The sequence below is a fragment of the Phoca vitulina genome, unplaced genomic scaffold (assembly GCF_004348235.1).
Source record: "Phoca vitulina isolate PV1807 unplaced genomic scaffold, GSC_HSeal_1.0 scaffold26, whole genome shotgun sequence".
Classification (NCBI taxonomy): Eukaryota; Metazoa; Chordata; class Mammalia; order Carnivora; family Phocidae; genus Phoca; species Phoca vitulina.
The window spans coordinates 6,927,507-6,945,284 of NW_022589729.1; the positions used below are offsets into that span (position 1 = coordinate 6,927,507).

Here is a 17,778-nt window from a genome sequence, read left to right on the forward strand (position 1 = left end):
AACTCTGTACTATTGCTTTCTGTTTTTGCCAGTGAAGCTCAAAGAGGTAAGGAACTTGGCCGAAGAGCATCCTGCCAGTCATTTGTAGAGCCCGGGCTCACATATTGGGCCTGACTCTAAAGTCCAGGTCCTTAACTGTTACACATTTACACACGAGCTCACAAAAATAAGACAGGACATGCCCCAACTATTTCATTTCAAAAGCAAAACAAAACAAAAACCCCCAAACCCCCAAATACTTCTGGGATTTGGACTGTAGCCCTTTAGAGTCTCTACTGATTAGGAGTTCTTACTAATCAGTTACTTCAGATTTCCCCAAGTCTCCTGGTATTAGCTCCTCGTTTGTTTCTCTACCTGAATGAAAACCATTTTGAGCAGACAGAAGAGCAGTCCCAGAAGGTTGGGATTCTGAGTTTTCACCTAGAACTTGAGTCTTCCCAGATTCAGGATCCTTATTAGAATAAACCAGATTTTCCCAAACCTAATCAAAGTGCTCTTTTATTTCCAGTGATTTAAATGCTTAGCAATTATTGCTATTCCTTTCATCTTATTTATAGAACACACAGAAGGTTTTAGATTACTATATTTAGAAGTGCCATCTGGTAGGCAAACTATTGAACAAAAATGTTTTGTTCCTTTCATGTAACTACATTACTTTGAAATGTAATTAAGTCTCAGAATGGTTATTTGCTTCTTTTATGGTGGATCTTTTGCCCTATTGAACTGGGGGAAAAATTCTTCCTGGTAGATTTTTATTCATGCATTCTTTTACTCTTTGTGTATCTCTTAATTTTTTTGTTGTTACTCATTTGCTTTTAGACAGTCTGTTTGCCCATTATTGATGTACTCCACTTTTGGTAACTTCAGTGTCTAAACTAAGAAAAGCTAGTAGACAAAATAAAAGTAAAAAAAAAAAATCTCCATTTTTGTAGGGTTTTGATATCTACTGAAATCTAAAGATATAAAGGCAAGGTCATTATCTAGTTTGCTGTTCCACTGTGTGTTTAGAAACTCTTGTTGGCCTAAAAAAAAAAAATGATTGAAAGACTAGTCATTGACAGTAGTATGTTTGGTACTTTCAGATGATTTCAGTTAAGTGAAGTTTCATTCATCATACAGACAATGTGCAGTTATGCATCTTGTTTTCCTGGTTCTTGAGCATCAAATTGTATCCTCTCCATTGGTTCGTTTTTATCTGTTGAATTACTTAAAAGAACAGAGAAACACATGAATGTAAATAATACATACACTTCAGACACAATGTCTCAGCATTAGGTAATTTTAAAAATTTTATAAATTAACAAAGTAAGGTCCTTTATATCTTCCCCTTTTCCATTTATGAAAGAAAAACTAGAAAACACTTTAAGGTCCTGAATTCTTAGGAAACAGTAAAACTGAACTCTTTAGAAAGGAACAGTCGTTTGAGTTTATAAACTTTAATACAGCCATTGCTTCAGTTCTAGGGAGCTTAAACTTGTGTTTGTTATTCTAGACACACTCTTTCTAGGTACAGATGAGAGGAGTCCCCCTACTTCTACTAGATCTGCAAGGCATAGTTGGGGCCTTTTTAGAGCAGATAGGTTGGTTACCTGGGGCATTGTGAGCTGGGCTAAGGCAGCACTGGGGAGGTGGGCACATGAGACTTTCAGATAATGATTAAATACAGTTTTGGAACATGGGCACTTATCACTTCTGCTGCGCTGTTAACAAAGTGATTCCCACCAATACAGTGTGCAGGCCCTGAATGAAGACTGCAGAAGTTCCTCCTTTGAACGTAGGCTGGGTGGTCAGCATCCATACCTGGACGCCTACCTGTGTTCTCTGCATTGTCACATGACAATCCCTTTAGGAAAGGGATTGTCTTCCTTTTGAGCACCTCCCATGACCAGTTCTCATATTACCAAGCTACTCTCTTATTCCATTTTCTCTAAGTCCTCGTAGTAGTCTTGGGGTCCCTCCATTGATCTTCATATTGCCTACGTACTTTAGAATCCATTCTTTGCTCTCCTACCACAGACCTTGATAGGTCTTCAAATTCAGAGCAATAACTATTGGCAACTCCTAACGAGATCTTGTTTCCTTGAGGGAAGTGAAGGTTAAATCTTCAAACCCTCCCATTTGCTGAGGGGACTCTGTTGCATTCCATACATCTATTACAAAGAAAAGGAAGAAAAGGAAAAAGGGTATTTCCCTATCAATATAGTCTGAACATCTATATCCTGCTACATTCAGTTAGGTGGAGATGAAATATGTATGTAATTGTAGTAGTATGCAGTAAGAAGAATTTTGAAATGATAATAGGGAGTTCCTGTTCCAGCTTCAGGAATTACAAGGTGACATTAGACGGGCCACTTGTCTCTTGAACGTGTTTCTCCAACTGTGAAATAAGGGAGTAGGGCTTGATAAGCTTACAAGTTCTATGATTCTAGGATCATGAAAGTCTAAATATGGAACACTTGGTATTTTTATAAATGCACCTCTGATATTTAATTCTCCTCATAAAATTATGGCTTAACACTCTTAATTATTCTGCACAAACTCCTATTTGGTAGTATCAGAAAGATCAGCCATTATGATTGTCCTCCTTTCTTGTGTGACTGACTTTAGCGCCCTCACTCTCTCTTCTTACTCTTACGCTGTTGGTTAGTAAAAGCCAGTGGGCACAAAGAGTTGAAAAGGATATTTTAAAAAAATGACTAGATAATACAAATCAATCTTTGCAATTTAAAAAGTAAGTGTAATTTATTCCAAAGTGGATTCTTTTAGAATATATATGTGTAAACCCAAGTGTGTATATCTGTCTCTTTATCTATATCATTGACCAATAGAAAATATTTTATGTAAAGTATGACAGCAGATTTCCTATTGTCATATCTGTATTTTATTAAGAAAATAAAAGTTTTGTAAAATTCTCCTTAATTTACATTCTAAAAGCAAATAGCATTCCTTTGTATTATTATACTTTCAGAAAATTTACTTTCTTATAAAATGCTGGCAAAATGTCAGTCTTTAAGAGCAAATTTTCTTTATATAGGTTAAAAATGGATGCAAGTGTATATATACAAAATAATTGAAAGCAGAGTCTTGAAGAGATATTTGCACATCCATGTTTATAGTAGTGTTACTTATAATAGCCAAGTGATAGAAGCAACCCAAATTCCATCAAAAGTTGAGTGGACAGGTAGACAAAATGTGGTATATACATACAATGGAATATATCCAGCTTTAAAAAGCAAGGAAATTTTGCCATGTGCTAAAACATGAAGGAACCTTGAGAACATTATGCTAAGTAAAATAAGCTACTCATAAAACGACAGATATTGTATGATTCTGCTTGTATGACATACCTAGAGTAGTCAAGTTTATAGAAAGAGAAAGTAGAAGGGTGGTTACCAGGGGAAAGGGAAGGAGTTATTTAATGGGTACAGAGTTTCAGATAGAGTTTCATATTTAAGAGATGAAAATATTCTGTTTTACATCAATGTGACTATACTTAACACTGCCGAATGGTACACTCACAAATGGTTAAGATGGAAAATTTTGTTGTTAAATGCTTTCTATCCCAATAGGTAAATGGATGCAAGTGACAAAATAGGAGTTTCAAAGAGTAGATTATTCAGAATGTTAATTTAGCATTTTTTATACATTTTCATTTGTATACATTAGTTTCATTTGCCTTTACAGAGGTTAACAGAGTTAAAGAATGTAAGTGAAGATAAAGATCTTTATTAAACCGTGTTGAAAATCTGATATCCCACAAACAATACCAATCTAATTATAGACAAAATTGTCAGTCTTCTGGGGTGACAGGTGCAGTGGATAGGAGGTAGGGAACCTAAGTGTGAATACTTATTCTGCTGGTCCTGTGATCTCATAAGCTGCACTTTCTTAAGGGCAAGAACTATTTTATTTATCTTTGTATTCTCTTGAAATACCTACCAGAATTATAAATATTACTTGTTGGAATTAAACTATGCTTTTAATTGAGTTATATTTTGAAGAAAAGGAGTGAATGAAGAGTGAAACTCTACACTCCTTCAGGCACCTGCTTGTCATTGGCCGTGTTGGCAGTAGCTAGAGGTGGACAGGCCAAGACTTGGAGTAAACCAGACAGGGCCAGGGTCAGGATCACAATATTAGGACTGGTTTCCACCTTCACTTGCGAGGCAGAATTCTTTGAAAAACACAAAGCCCATTGTCAAGAAATCTTGTGGTGGGAATGAGACAAAACTAGGACATGATACTGAGTGAAAAGAAGAAGTAGGTAATAAAGGACAAGGAAAAGAAAGAGCCTTAATCCAGGAAGGCCAGTTCCTTAAAATGTGGCATGTGTGGTTGGAGGACTGAAATCAGCCAGCCCATGAAGAGAGGATGTTGTCCTATGGCCAGTCTATTGATTTGATGGTAGTGAGGGTGGTGAGGGCATGTTCATGGTGTCCTTTAAGATTCAGCTTAAAGTTATGGACCATCTTAAAAGAAAGGGACAGACACCAACACACACACACACACACACACACACACACACCATTTTGAACGCACTTTAGAGGTATTGTGAACCCACCAAAGGACTCCCTAGAAATGTGTGGATCTCAGGCATGACCCTGCTTCAGGCTTCTATATTTTTGAAAGCAACAACACATAAAATTACTGGCCACAGGTTCACTCCAGTTCCCAACAAGCAAGACTTTTAGAGGACCCTTTGCCTTAAACCCTCAGCCAAACCAAAGCAATGCTATTTACCTGGTCTATCTACCATGTCATCCAGTTCGGTTGGTAGGAGAGAAATAATTAACTTCTATAGTGATTGTCTCCAAAATTTTTCCGCTATATGCCCCATCAGTAAAATGTTTTTTATCAAATTTCTTATATGTGCATATTTATTTATTTGTAAGTTTTATGAATGCACTATTTAGTGGTATATTCTGTACATACAAAACAAACAAATTTAAAGTAGAAATTTAAAAGCATGGGATAAAAATAAGATATCAAGAAGTTTCAATATTTTCTTTCCACATTCCAAAGGATTGTCTTGTCCTGTACACTCTTGAGATAAAATTAACCTGTTTAGAAAATACTGTTCATTAGGATGATTCTTGCAAATCCACACATGGAAACAACACGCAAATGGGGTTATTTTTATAGTATGTCTAATTTTAAGAAAGTATGATATTCATGTCAAAGTCTAAATTTACAAGATAAATATCATATAATTTATATTTCAGTGAGTGTCTATTTCTTTGACCTTCTTGAAGGCGAATTGGATTTTTTCATCTTTATATTCCCCATACCTAGACTATATAAAAGGATTCTTCACAGAGTTATTTTTTTAAAGATTTTTTTTTTAATATCTAATAATAAGGTTTGATTTTACAAAACCAGCTTTCAAAAAACTCTTCAGTTCCCTGTTTATTTCCAGAGACAGCTAGTCTCCTATTCTATTCTTTTTTTGGGGGGGGTGCTTTTTAAAAATGTTTTTCTTTTTTTATTGAAGTATAATAAACATACAGTGTTAGTTTCAGGTATACGATATAATGATTCAACAATTCTATATATTTTTCAGTGCTCATCAAGACAAGTGCATTCTCAATCTATCTATTTCCCCCATCGCCCCTGGCAACCACCAGCCTGTTCTCTTTATTTAAGAGTCTGTTTTTTTGTTGGTCTCTGTGTTTGTTTGTTCGTAAGTCCTATTCTATTCTTTCATCATGTTGAACTCTAAGAATTCTTCGTATGTGCTGTGCTGCCCCTGTGGCTTCGGCCATTCTGATCTCTTGGCCAGGAGTAGCTCTCCGCTACGCCATCCTTTACTTGCCTACTTGTCCTTCAAAACTGAAGTCTATCTTCTCTTCCTCTGATTGTCTTCATTGAGCCCAAATGCCTTTTACACCTGCTTCTACAGTAAGCTCAGCCACCACTAACCTAGCATTTGCACATCTGACCCTTTACTTTTCTATCTTTCCCACTTCCCATCCTAAACTGTGGCCCTAAAAAATAGTATTAACAAAAATAAAGAGCTTCCATTTAATGTTGCCACTAGGCTATGTTCTTTGCAATTATTCTCTCACTTGAAGGCAGGCTGTAGGGGTGTGTGTGTGTGTTTGTAGAAAGAATTTTCACTTAATTTTTTCCCCATATTCTCCACTAGTTTATATTTACATGGTCATTACAGAATGCATAATAGACAAAGGAGGTTCAAAAATCTCATTAACTACAGCTGTGTCAATAGGGAATGTAGGAGATGAATAAGCAATCTACTTGATACTTTACATTTAAAAAAACACATTAAATATCAGCGTTTGAAACTTTTTAACTGACAATCTCAACTTCTTGCTTCAATTTGCACCAATGATGGTCTTTGAAAAACTGTTTATCAGGGTAGTTTACTTCTCTCTTCTAACAATTTGTGTATTCTTCTTACTAACATTGAAGTCTAAATGGAAAAATATTAATAATATTTTGTTTATGAAGACAAGCAGGTTGACTCTAATAAAAATATTGATTCATGTCTTGCTTCTCAGTGAGAAATGCCACCCATGAAGCCTGCTGGTACTTGCTTCTAATAATAATATAATTTCAAGAAAGCCAGAAAAAGTACATACTTAAGTTGCAAAAGTGCGAATTATTTATTTTTCTTCACACAAAAGAAATGTGAAGTGCATCAGTGTTCAACGTTAGCTGAAAACAATTTAGCAGCAAATTTTTACTTAGACGATGTAAAACATTAAAAGAGCTTTCTGTATCTTAACAGACTGTAAGAATGTATATCCCTCTCTATAAAGCATGAAAAGCTAAAAAAAAAAAAGTAAAGCATTAAAAAATAAATAATAATCAGCTTTCATTTAGTCAGCTAGTTCTTCTTTTAGAAAAATGAGTAGATTACGTATGCTATACACATTTAAATCCTCTTCCCCACAAAAAAAGTATCCTATTTATGTAGGTTTTTTACTTCATGCAGGTGGAGCTTATAGACAAAAAAGTGTGTTTCATTGTTAGTAAAATCATTGCATAGACTAAGTTTCCCTCTCTTGCCAGTCTCATCAGAGAGGAGCTCTGTTTAGTCACATGGTTAACATCTGGAAGCCACTCGGGGTAATAGCTACCACCAATTTGTTGCCTATTCAGAGAAGGCATACCAGGAATGGAGGTAGAGAAGGCAAATCCTATGTTTCCTTTGACACACACACATAGACTCCAATCTCATTATTGTCTGAAGCCATTCAGTAGACCAATATGAAGACTCAAGTACCAATAAATACGTTCTTTGTCTGAAAACAAACTTCCAGAAAATGTAAAAATGCACAGCAAATGAAATCTCTTGATTATTTCAGTTCATGCAGGACACGATTTTGATTTTGACCTGGGACCCAGCCATAAACACAAGGTGCATGCATTTTTTTCCAAGTTGTGCTTTTTGGAAAGCACCAAGTTTCTCTCATTAAGGGGATTTGTTCAGGGACACCTGGGTGGCTCAGTCAGTTAGGCATCTGCCTTCAGCTCACTCTCTCTCTTCCTTTTGTTCGCTCTCTCTCAAATAAATAAATAAAATATTTAAAAAGGGGAGACTTGTACATTTTTGAGTAAGGAGAAAAGAAGGAGAAGGAAAATACAGAGTGTAATATTAAAAGTTCAGCCGTACTCTTTGTACTCAACAACAACCATTTCTTAACTGTGTTCTGCAGATCTCTGAGATATTTCCCATAAGGTCAACTGAAGAAACTTCTCTAAGGACTTTATTTAAAAGATTCATATGAGCTCCAAAACAAACAAACAAACAAACAAAAAAACCCAAGAACAAAACCCAAAAAACAGCACAGAAATACTGTTAAGAATCAAATACTTTTTTCTTTTAATTATATCACAAGTTAGAAAAAAAGAGCATTCTTTACATTCAAAGGTTTTGCTAATCATGGCAATTATTTTGGGATCTGAAGCTTAAAATGAAGCCCTTTGAAGAGAGAACTTTAATTTGTGGCTCTGGCAGTTGTTCTCAGAGGTTGTCATTGTTTATAATTATTGTCTTGTTTGACCTGTGGTTGACTAAATCCTTTCCTCGAAAGATGTCCCCACATTCCACATTACTACATTCCAAGTTGTTCTGCTGAAGTTTCTTTCCCACCTCCCATGTTGTTTGAAGAAGTGCTTTCTTGCCTCTCTGAGAGTTTCTGTCAGGCCCTGCTGTTTGTGGTTGACTCACTTTAAGCTCACGTAAGCCTTTTGGGTATTTTGTGCCTAGCCCGGTGACATTGTATCATGATGACCATCATTTGAATTCAAGTGGATGAAAAAAATCTCATTGTAAGTGACACAAAATCGGCGATTTCTCACATATCCAGACGTCTCGTGTTAATATAACATTGTCCAAAATTCACCACTTTCCAAATTTGAACAGTCGAATCTTAAGAAAACAAAACAAAACAAAACAAAACTATAATAATCCTCTCTTCCAGAGTGAAATCAGGAATCAGTGCCCTTCCTAGATATGTGATATGGAGATATGGTGAACTGCCTTCACATTTTTAGTCATCCTGAGAGTTCAACCGGATACCAAAACTTTACTATTACCCGAGTATTGGTAGTAGAAACTTTCCTTAAACTTAACCAAATTAGGTAAAATGTTAATGGCACCAATAGATTGACAAATCTGTATTCTTAAAGACCTTATGTTTTCCTTTTTGTAGCTCAGAGTATATAGCAGCAAGATGATGAGAAAAAAGATACATATTATGGTCATCTGCTTAATTGTTAGAAGCTATTACAATTAACCAAAATCCTTCTTGTTCTTACCATTTTGATGTATGTAATTGTAAACTGAGTAGTAACTCAGTAGCAATAGTGACAGGGGAATAGATTCATTCTTGAAAACCATCTGCCGTTTGCAGAATTTGCCTTTGTTTGCAAGGAAAATACTTCAGTGATGCCTTTTATTAAATTATGGAACATAAAAATGGCAAAATGACTCGGCTCATGTAATTGTAGCCTTCAATTTATCCTATAAAATATACTCAAATACTTTCAGGAATTTGAAGGTCATTTTTCAGTGGCTTCTTCATGTAATTACACATTTTAAAAGCTATAATCAGAATTCTCTCATTTCATCCTATTATTTATTAATCAGCATATGATTTAGACTACTCAAATGGTACTTTTCCCAAATGTTAGGCATGCTTTTAAGTTTTCTCAGTTAGTACTTTTTGTCTTTACTTACGACTACAATAAGTATCATTTGATGCTATAGTATTTAATTATATAGAATATAATGACAGATACATAAGACGTTACGACAGATACATAAGACGTCCTACCCTTAAGAAGTTTACATTTAGTAGAGAGACAGAAGGTGTACATATTTATAAGGTAAATACTAATAACTGCAATAAAAAGTTGTAGGTAAAATTTTAGCAAGCTCAGAGGAGAAAGAATATGTTTCTAGGTGTGGAAAATCAGGAAAGCATAGGTAGAATAGAAAACCACAGTTCTCTAAATATAATCAGAAATTCCCAGCCACTGGACTCTTAACAACACGTAGAAGCCTGAGGATAGGGCCTTGAGGTGCCCTCTCCTCCCTTTTTCACTGAAGTTCAATATATGTCTCTACAGGGAAGGAATGTTCCTGACAGGGTACCCTCTTGCTTCTCTTTTTTTGCTTACCTTGTTGTTTTGGCTCTACTAGGTTGATTTCTAGTCCTTGAATAAAGGGATTTCTTCTCAGGATGAGAAGGATGTCTGTTGTAATGGCAGAGTTCTCATGATTTAGTAGGCCTATATGACTTGGAAATGGTAAATCTACAATAGATGTTTGCTGACTGAGTGCCGAATGAATGGCTAGTGAGGGACGAGTGAGTAAGTGAATGGCCATCAGCTAGGAAACAAACCACCCAAGAAAAACAGCTCGATCCTGATTATATTATTTAATGTAAATTACACAAGTGCACTTAGCCTCACTCTCTGAACTTTATTATAGTTACTCAATAAATATTTGTTGAATGCGATGTTCCTCAGAATGCTCATTTTGTGCATTCGTATTACAGTATTTATACTGTTGGGGAAAGCTCCTTGTAGGAGGGATAATCCTGTTTCACTAATGGATAAATAGATCATTATGCAGTGTTTCCAACAGCTTTCCTAGAAATGACCCCTTTGAGGTTCAAAAAGGAACAAAAAGTGATTAGATTTTATAAATGTTATGCCACTTCTTATTACATATAGTATTCAATAAAAAGAAAATCCCACAAGACAACTCTGTTTGCCCCATGGGTCTAATACCATAAAGTCTCATTCTTATAGCATCTACATTTTGGCATTTGTTTGTCGAAAATGGGGTGGAGGGAAAAGCAATCTTTTTGCCAGTTTATGTGATGCCATAAAGCAGCATTTTTCATTTTTCAACACTTATTAGCTCAGCTCCCCAGCTGTGTAGCACCACGCCCTGGTGTGAAATTGAGAGGGAGAACTCTGACAAGTTTATATTGGCCTAAATTTATAGCTTTTCTTTAGCATGGGGGAAGGGTGTCTTTTTTTTTTTTTTAAGAGGACATCACAGTTGTATGATTTTGTATCCCAAAACTTCTATAACGTGGAATAATGGCTTATGAAAATGATTATCAGTATATCATGTTTGGCTCTCTTAAATGTTGACAGCTGTGTCATTAGAGGACAAGTGAAGCAGAAAGCTAATTAAAAGTTAATTAATCAATTAGTTAATGAATTGATAGAGCGTTTTTATATCCTGCAAAATATAGCTAGTTCAGGGCCTTGCATGACAAATATGCTCAAAATTGAGTCAATAGAGAAAAATACAAGCTCAAACTCTACTTAAATAGTGGGATTTTGATGTAATTATTCATACGATCACTTCAAATCTTTACTTCCCTTGTTTTCTGGGGAGCAGTTTCAAAAAGACAAAGTAAGTTGATTTCACAGAAAGTTTGGTATGACTGGCACAAATGGGTTAAAACAATTCCTGGGGTATGATGTAGCACATTAAAACAAAATGATTGACTGCAAGCTAAAAATTTTAAGATAAACAACCTTAATCCTTGGCTGCTTCTTTCCTGCTCTCACACACACCCTAACACATGACAAACCAGAGGGAGATCCTTAAGGCATTTTTTAAGATCCATCTTGACTAAGACAGTGCAAGTAAACTCAGATAAAGCTCTTGGTATTTATGTTGTGTGAAAGGCTTAAAAGTCAACACAAAATCAGGCTTTCAGTCTTCTGCTAAGTAGGGCTTTACCTTGGAAGGTTGAGTGGAAGGACAGCCTTTACACATCTTAAACAAGGTTTGAAAAAAATCCTCAAATTCTCCCAGCCATGGTGGGAGGGGAGATCCATGTGTTAAGACTTGCACGATGCCCAGGCTGGCACGGACAGTGAATAAGCACCTTCGTGTGCTGTCAGAGTAGACTGAAAGCAGGTTTAATTGGCTTGCTGATTTTGTTTGCACGTGTAAAATGCAAAGTAACAATTGTAAATCTTCGAAAATAAGCCTGAAAATCCAGGACCGTCTTCAGTTAGGTGAGTTCCTTTAATCCTGATCATCTTATTCCAGTTGGAAAGCCAGGACACTAGACATTGCAGCAGGCATTTTAAAAGTGACATTAATTTTATGACCAAGTGAAAATACTTTTCCTGTAGAAATAAATATAACATCTTTAAGAGAGCTCACTGAAGCCCAAATGCCAACTTTTAACCATGGCCGTGAGATACAACTGTACTGCCTCAGCAGGCAAATGAGGCAGGTATGTAACCACTGATGAGGAGAGACCCTTTTTGGAGTAGAGGGAATTGCATCTGGAAAGAGGAAGAAATGGTTTCACAGATGGCACCTGCTACTTGGAACAACAAGAAAATAGGAACCATCTCTCAAATAAAAACCACATGGGCAAACGTTATACACTGGTCTTCTCAACCAGCCTTGAGAAGACTGAAGAGAAATATTTTACCTTGGGAAGATAAAAGACAGGCTAGCTTTTAGAAACATAATTCAGATCAAAGTTGATTTTCTTAAATAAAAAAGTGACATGATCATGTATGTAACAAGGTAGCTCTAGCAGCACAAAAACTTTAGGGCTGGCATATTGAGTAGATGGAAAGAGGGAGGCACTCTTTTGAAGGAGGGACTCATTAGATGTCCTTTTCAATAGACTAGAGAGATTCAGGAATTACCTGAATTTAGGTTTTCAGGATGGGGGTGAGGGTGGATTGGAAAGGTAGAATGCGTTAAGACTTGGTTTCCCACTGGACTTGGAGGTATGGAATAGGAAATAGTCTCAAATGACTATCTCCAAGTATTCTGGTGAAGCTATTAACAAAGATAAAGAATACAGAGAAAGGAGCAAGTGTCAAGTGCAAACAATGAGTTCAACTTTCTGTAGGCTATTTGAGATGTCAGGAGAAATTTGGTGACTGCTAGAAATATGGGTCTAAAGTTTAGATTGGGGATGGAAGTAAATCTTGAGAGCAGTCAGCACATAAGAATCAGATAAAACCATAGGAATCAAAGAAATCATTTTGAGAGAAAATTAGTCATAGGAAGAAAGAGAACCTAGGAATAATTTTTTCAAAGACCCACATTTAAAGGCTAGGCCAAGGAAGAGAAATCAGTGAAAAACTCTCAGGAGGAATCATGAAGGTAGAAGGAAATATGGAAGTATGTCATGAAAGCAAAGATGTAGGCAAACAACTGTGGGGTGCTATATGAGGATGGAATGAGGCCATTGGATTTGGCAGGTTAGGAGGGGGGTGCCTAGCAACGTTTTAAGTGTTTTTTTCTTTTAGTGTTATTGAGATATAATTGACATACAAATCTGTGTAAGTTTAAGGTGTACAGCGTAATGACTTGACTTAACATATATTGTAAAATGATTGCCCCAGTAAGTTTAGTTCATCCATCATCTCATATAGGTACAACCCCCCCGCCTTTTTTTGTGATGAGAACTTTAAGGATTTAGTCTCTTAGCAGCTTTTAAATATACCATATAGTCATCATGTTGTACATTCCATCCCCAGTCTTACTTATCTTACAACTGGAAGTTTGTACCTTTTGATCACTTCATCGAATTCCCCCATCCTCCTCCTCTGGTAATCACAAATCTAATCTCCTTTTCTATGAGTTTGTTGTTTTTAGATTCCACATGTAAGTGAGATCATGCAGTATTTGTCTTTCTCTGGCTGACTTCTTTCACTTAGCATAATGCCCTCAGGGTCAACCCATGTTGTTGCAAATAGCAGGATTTCTTTCCTTTTTTATGGCTTAATAGCATTCCGTTGTGTATATATGTATGTTTTTGAGAGTCGTTTCAGTGGAACAGTGGGGTAGGAGTCAGATTGCAGTGGCTCAGGTTGGGAATCAAGAGTAAAAAAGTGAACATGGCCATTCCTTTATCAAGTTTACTTGTAAAACCAAGAAGGAGATGGGGACATTTTAAAATATGAGGATGCTGGGGTACCTGGGTGGCTCAGTTGGTTAAGTGTCCGATTTTTGATTTCAGCTCAGGTCATGATCTAATGGGTCATGAGACTGAGCTCCATGTGAGACGCCACGCTCAGCGCAGAATCTGCTTGAGTTCCTCTCTCTCCCTCTGCCCCTCCCCCATTCATGCTCTCTGTCTCTCTAAAATAAATAAATAAATGAATAAATAAATAAATAAATAAATCTATCTTTAAAATACATAAAATATGGGGATGCTTCGAGCATGTTATAAATTGACAAAAGAAGCCAAGGGAGAGGGTGGACCAAAATACTGGAACCCAAAGAAGATGGAAAGGGAAGGGAGTGGCAGCTGTGGAGAGTAGGGGCACTCTTCCTCGAAGACTAGGAAGAAATATAGGCAAATCTGAATGGGACAATAGTGACACTGAACAAGATTATACCTTCTGATGGCCATTTGCTAAGAATGAAAGGAAAAAGGAATAGGTTAGGCACTTAAGAAACCCTATAAAGGCTTAAAAGAAAAGGAAGCTGAATAAGAGTGGGAAAGATTCGTTAAATAGACAGAAATGCATACAGAAAATTTAAAGGAACTAATCTATATTGTCCTCAAATTTGTAATAGTAGCTACTGAAAAGAAACAAGAAATAAATAATTTATTAATCAGTATTGGAGATAGCAAGGCTGAAGGTCAACGTGAGGTGGGACTATGGATCAGATTGATGAGAATGGGATACCGTATAGGCTGAACAAGGAAAGAATTAAGCCAAGAAAGGGCAGATAAACTGGAAAAATAATGAGAGGATCAAGCCTACAGGTCTCCAACCAGGTGTCTGAGCTAATTTAGTTGAGCATGAGGGAATGTGAGAGATGGAAGGACAGGAAGACACATATAAAAAAAAGACAGGGGTTAATTATTTCAGAGGTGGAAAATTATTATTTAGAGTAGTGTGAGAAGACTCCCTGAGGAAGTAGGACTGAGCAGGGTCTTAAAGAGTTGGTAGTTTTGATGGTGGGTAAGAGGAAGGACATTCTCTGCCCAAAGTCAAAGAGGAACCTGGGACAGGATGAAAGAGTAATCATGAGACCTGGAGAAGGAGGAGGTACAGCTGGAAAGGAAGCAGTGTGGACACTGACCTGTCTGGAACAGAAGCTATGTTAGAGTTTACAAGAAAAAGAAAGATGGACACATAAATTGAGCAACATGGTAGAGGGACCTGAAAACCCATTGTGGGATTAGTGCTTTTATCTGGTGGACAATTGGGAACCAGAACAAAATATTAAGCAGGGGAATGCCATGAAGAAGGTAATGTTTTAGGCATATTTGCCTAGAGGAGATTGTGGGAGGGATTCCAGCAGGGAGGAGTCTGCCTGCCCAAGGGTGTCATGGAGAAGACTCAGTGACAGGAAATAGGAGATCTGAGAGCTGGAGCCGTGACACACATGGGCACAGCTTCAGTAAAGGGATGTTTTGACGACAGATTAGATGCAGGGGACACACAGAAGGAAGCACATAAGTAGTTCTGAAGTTCTCAGGCCAGGCCACCAGAGCACAGTCCTACTACTGAGGGACATGGGGAAATGGGAAAGGAGGGACAGAATGGGGATGGGAGAGAGAGGTGTGTACAGAGGAGAGAAGATCTACCCCAGGGCTTCCTGTTTGTGCTGTGAAAATGAAATTTCTTATGGAGCCACAGGATGTCAAAAGCTTATAAACAGAGTTATTTTTATGTTATTTCTTTTATTAAAACTGACATGGGTACACTGTTGAGAGATGCCAGTAGCAGGCATCAGCCTGGCAAGAAGGCAGAAGTTGGGTGGCTCCTTTCGTCACTTGGAGCAAAGACTTCTGGTGAACAGGCTCTGTTAATGATGGCTGTGTTCCAATTAAAAAACCTTTAAGGGAGGATAATATGAAAAAGACTCTTTAATCACACCTTGATTTTTTTCATTCACAGCTGCACATGGGTAGCAGGCACCATGCTGGGAGCACTACCTTTGATTGCAAAGCATAAAATTTTTACAGGCTTTTTTTCCCCTAATAAGTGAAAATTTGGGGTCTCGTCTATGTTTCATTTGGGTAATAATCCAGGACAAAATAGTCCAAAATGCATAAATGGACCCAGTTAAAATATGTTTAAAAAAATCATCTTTGATGGTTCTTAGTTATTTAGGTTGTGGAAAAATGTGGATTAGTGAATATTTTAAATGAACTTTACTGTGTAATAGATTTAAAACTGGGCTAAATAGATCAGTTGTAACCAAAAGTAATGAAAATATGTCTTGAAATGGTTGTTTGATTGCAGAAATATGACAATATTTTATTGTATTCTTGGAATTAAGTTTTTTCTAAATTATTTCCTTTAAGTTTATTTTTCTAGGACATGTTTTTTAAGAGCATGCTATGTGATAATTATGTAAAAGTATGCTACACAAGGGAAAAAAGTCTCTCGACTGTAAATAGATTTTGTTCTCATTATTGGACCATCAAAAGTGAAAATAAATGTTGCCAGTAATGGCTTGTGTTTTCTGTATGCGAAATATGATTAACATAATTTTTTCCCCAGGCATAGTATGATTTACAGAATTTTCAACTGAGTCCTGTATTTAGAATCTCTGATTCTTTGGTGAACTCTAAAGTCATTGAAATACCTTGTGTAATTCTTTATAGAATAAGTAGTAGGAGTGGTGCATTAATTCCTTAGGGCTGCTGTAACAAATTACCACAAACTGGGTTGCTTAAAAAGACAGTTTATTCTTCAAAGATTTGAAGGCCAGAAGTCTGAAACCAAAGTGGGAGCCATCCTCCCTCCCAAGGCCCTAGGGAAGAATTCTTCCAAGATTCTTCCAGCTTCTGGTGGCTCCTGGTGACTCCTGGCAATCCTCAGTGTTTCTTGGTTTGTTCTGCATCACTCCAATCTCTGCCTCCATCTTCCCATGGCATTCTTTCCTATATCTCTGTCTCCTCTGTACCTGGGTGTCTCTGTGCCCAAATCTCCCTGTCCTTTCTTTGATAAGGACCTGAATCATTGGATTTCATGCCCACCCTAAATCTAGGATAGTTTTATCTCAAAATTTTTAATAAATTACATCTGTACAGATCCTATTTCCAAATAAAGTAACATACTGAGAGGACAACATTTGACCCACTACAAGTGGTCATGATAATGTCTCAAGCTTGCATTATTTCATGCCTTAAAAATTGTCAGCCAGACCAGTTGTAGAGGGGAGGGCCTACTGGGGTGATTGGCTAAAAATGTGGAGATATCAGGATATGGCACAGGAAGTGATCTGGCATTGGAGCCATTCCTTGGACCTTGCATGACATGGCAGAATCATTGGATTCTTATGGCACAGCAGTCTTATGGCCTTGCATGTCTTACAGCATCTCCTGACTCTTATACGCATGGGAACAGAATCAGCAAGTTCTATCTTGATATCAAAACCAAATCACCACCTGCTAGACTAGACCACAGAAGGGGTAAAGCAAGAGTGGAACAAACCAGTCTAGTTGTTAATTCGAGGCATTTGTTTCTTAACAGATACTGCTAATAGCCCATTACACCTGTACAAAATGTATTTTTTCACTGAGCTTCACACACATCATTGAGGTAGGTGGGCCAAGTGGGGTTCAGAAACATGTGAAAGAACATGCTGCTCATCAGTGAGTTTGGCAAGTGTTTCATGAACGCATGTTTGGTTCTAGGTTCTGGCTAGGAGGTCCCTGAAACCAGAAACAGAGTGAAGGTTTGCTGACTACTGGTCTGGTTCTAGTAATTATATCATACGCTTTATGTAATAGTAACCACGCAGTGGGGCCTTTAGGCCTAGAATCTCACTTCCTCTATTGGCCTCTCTGAGCCTCAGACATTTGTATGTAGAATGGGAATAATAATAGCAACTCTTTCATTGGCTTGTGATAAAGATTAAATCAGGTTACACAAGTTTAAAACAGTGCCTGATGCATAGCAGGCATTTAATAATGTTGAGTTATTATTAGTACTATAACAAGATATTTCAGTTGAACAAGTGTGTATATAATCCTTAACCTCAGGAAGATGATTATTATTATTAATACTAACATACTTGTATGGTGCTTGTAATTTTTGAGAATCTTCATACAGCCCTTTCAAAACCTCTTCAATTTAGTCAGTATAGTTAGGCTAGAAAAAAAAAATGGATTTAAGAGAACTTAGGGGACTTATTTGGGTACACAGAATTAATGGCAGAGTTGTGCACTCAAATCTGGGTTACTTGACCTATAGGCTACACCTTATACATTAAGGGAGGGTTGGGGAGGTTGGTCGATAGGAGCTCTATACCAAGCTTCAGTGATTGGAAAACTG

At 37.0% G+C, this 17,778-nt stretch overlaps 1 long non-coding RNA gene across 6 annotated transcripts in view; it reads left to right on the forward strand.

Moving 5' to 3' along the window:
* LOC116643430 overlaps positions 1 to 17,778 on the forward strand; it is a 445,025-nt gene that overhangs the window by 1,854 nt on the left and 425,393 nt on the right. The window lies entirely within an intron of this gene.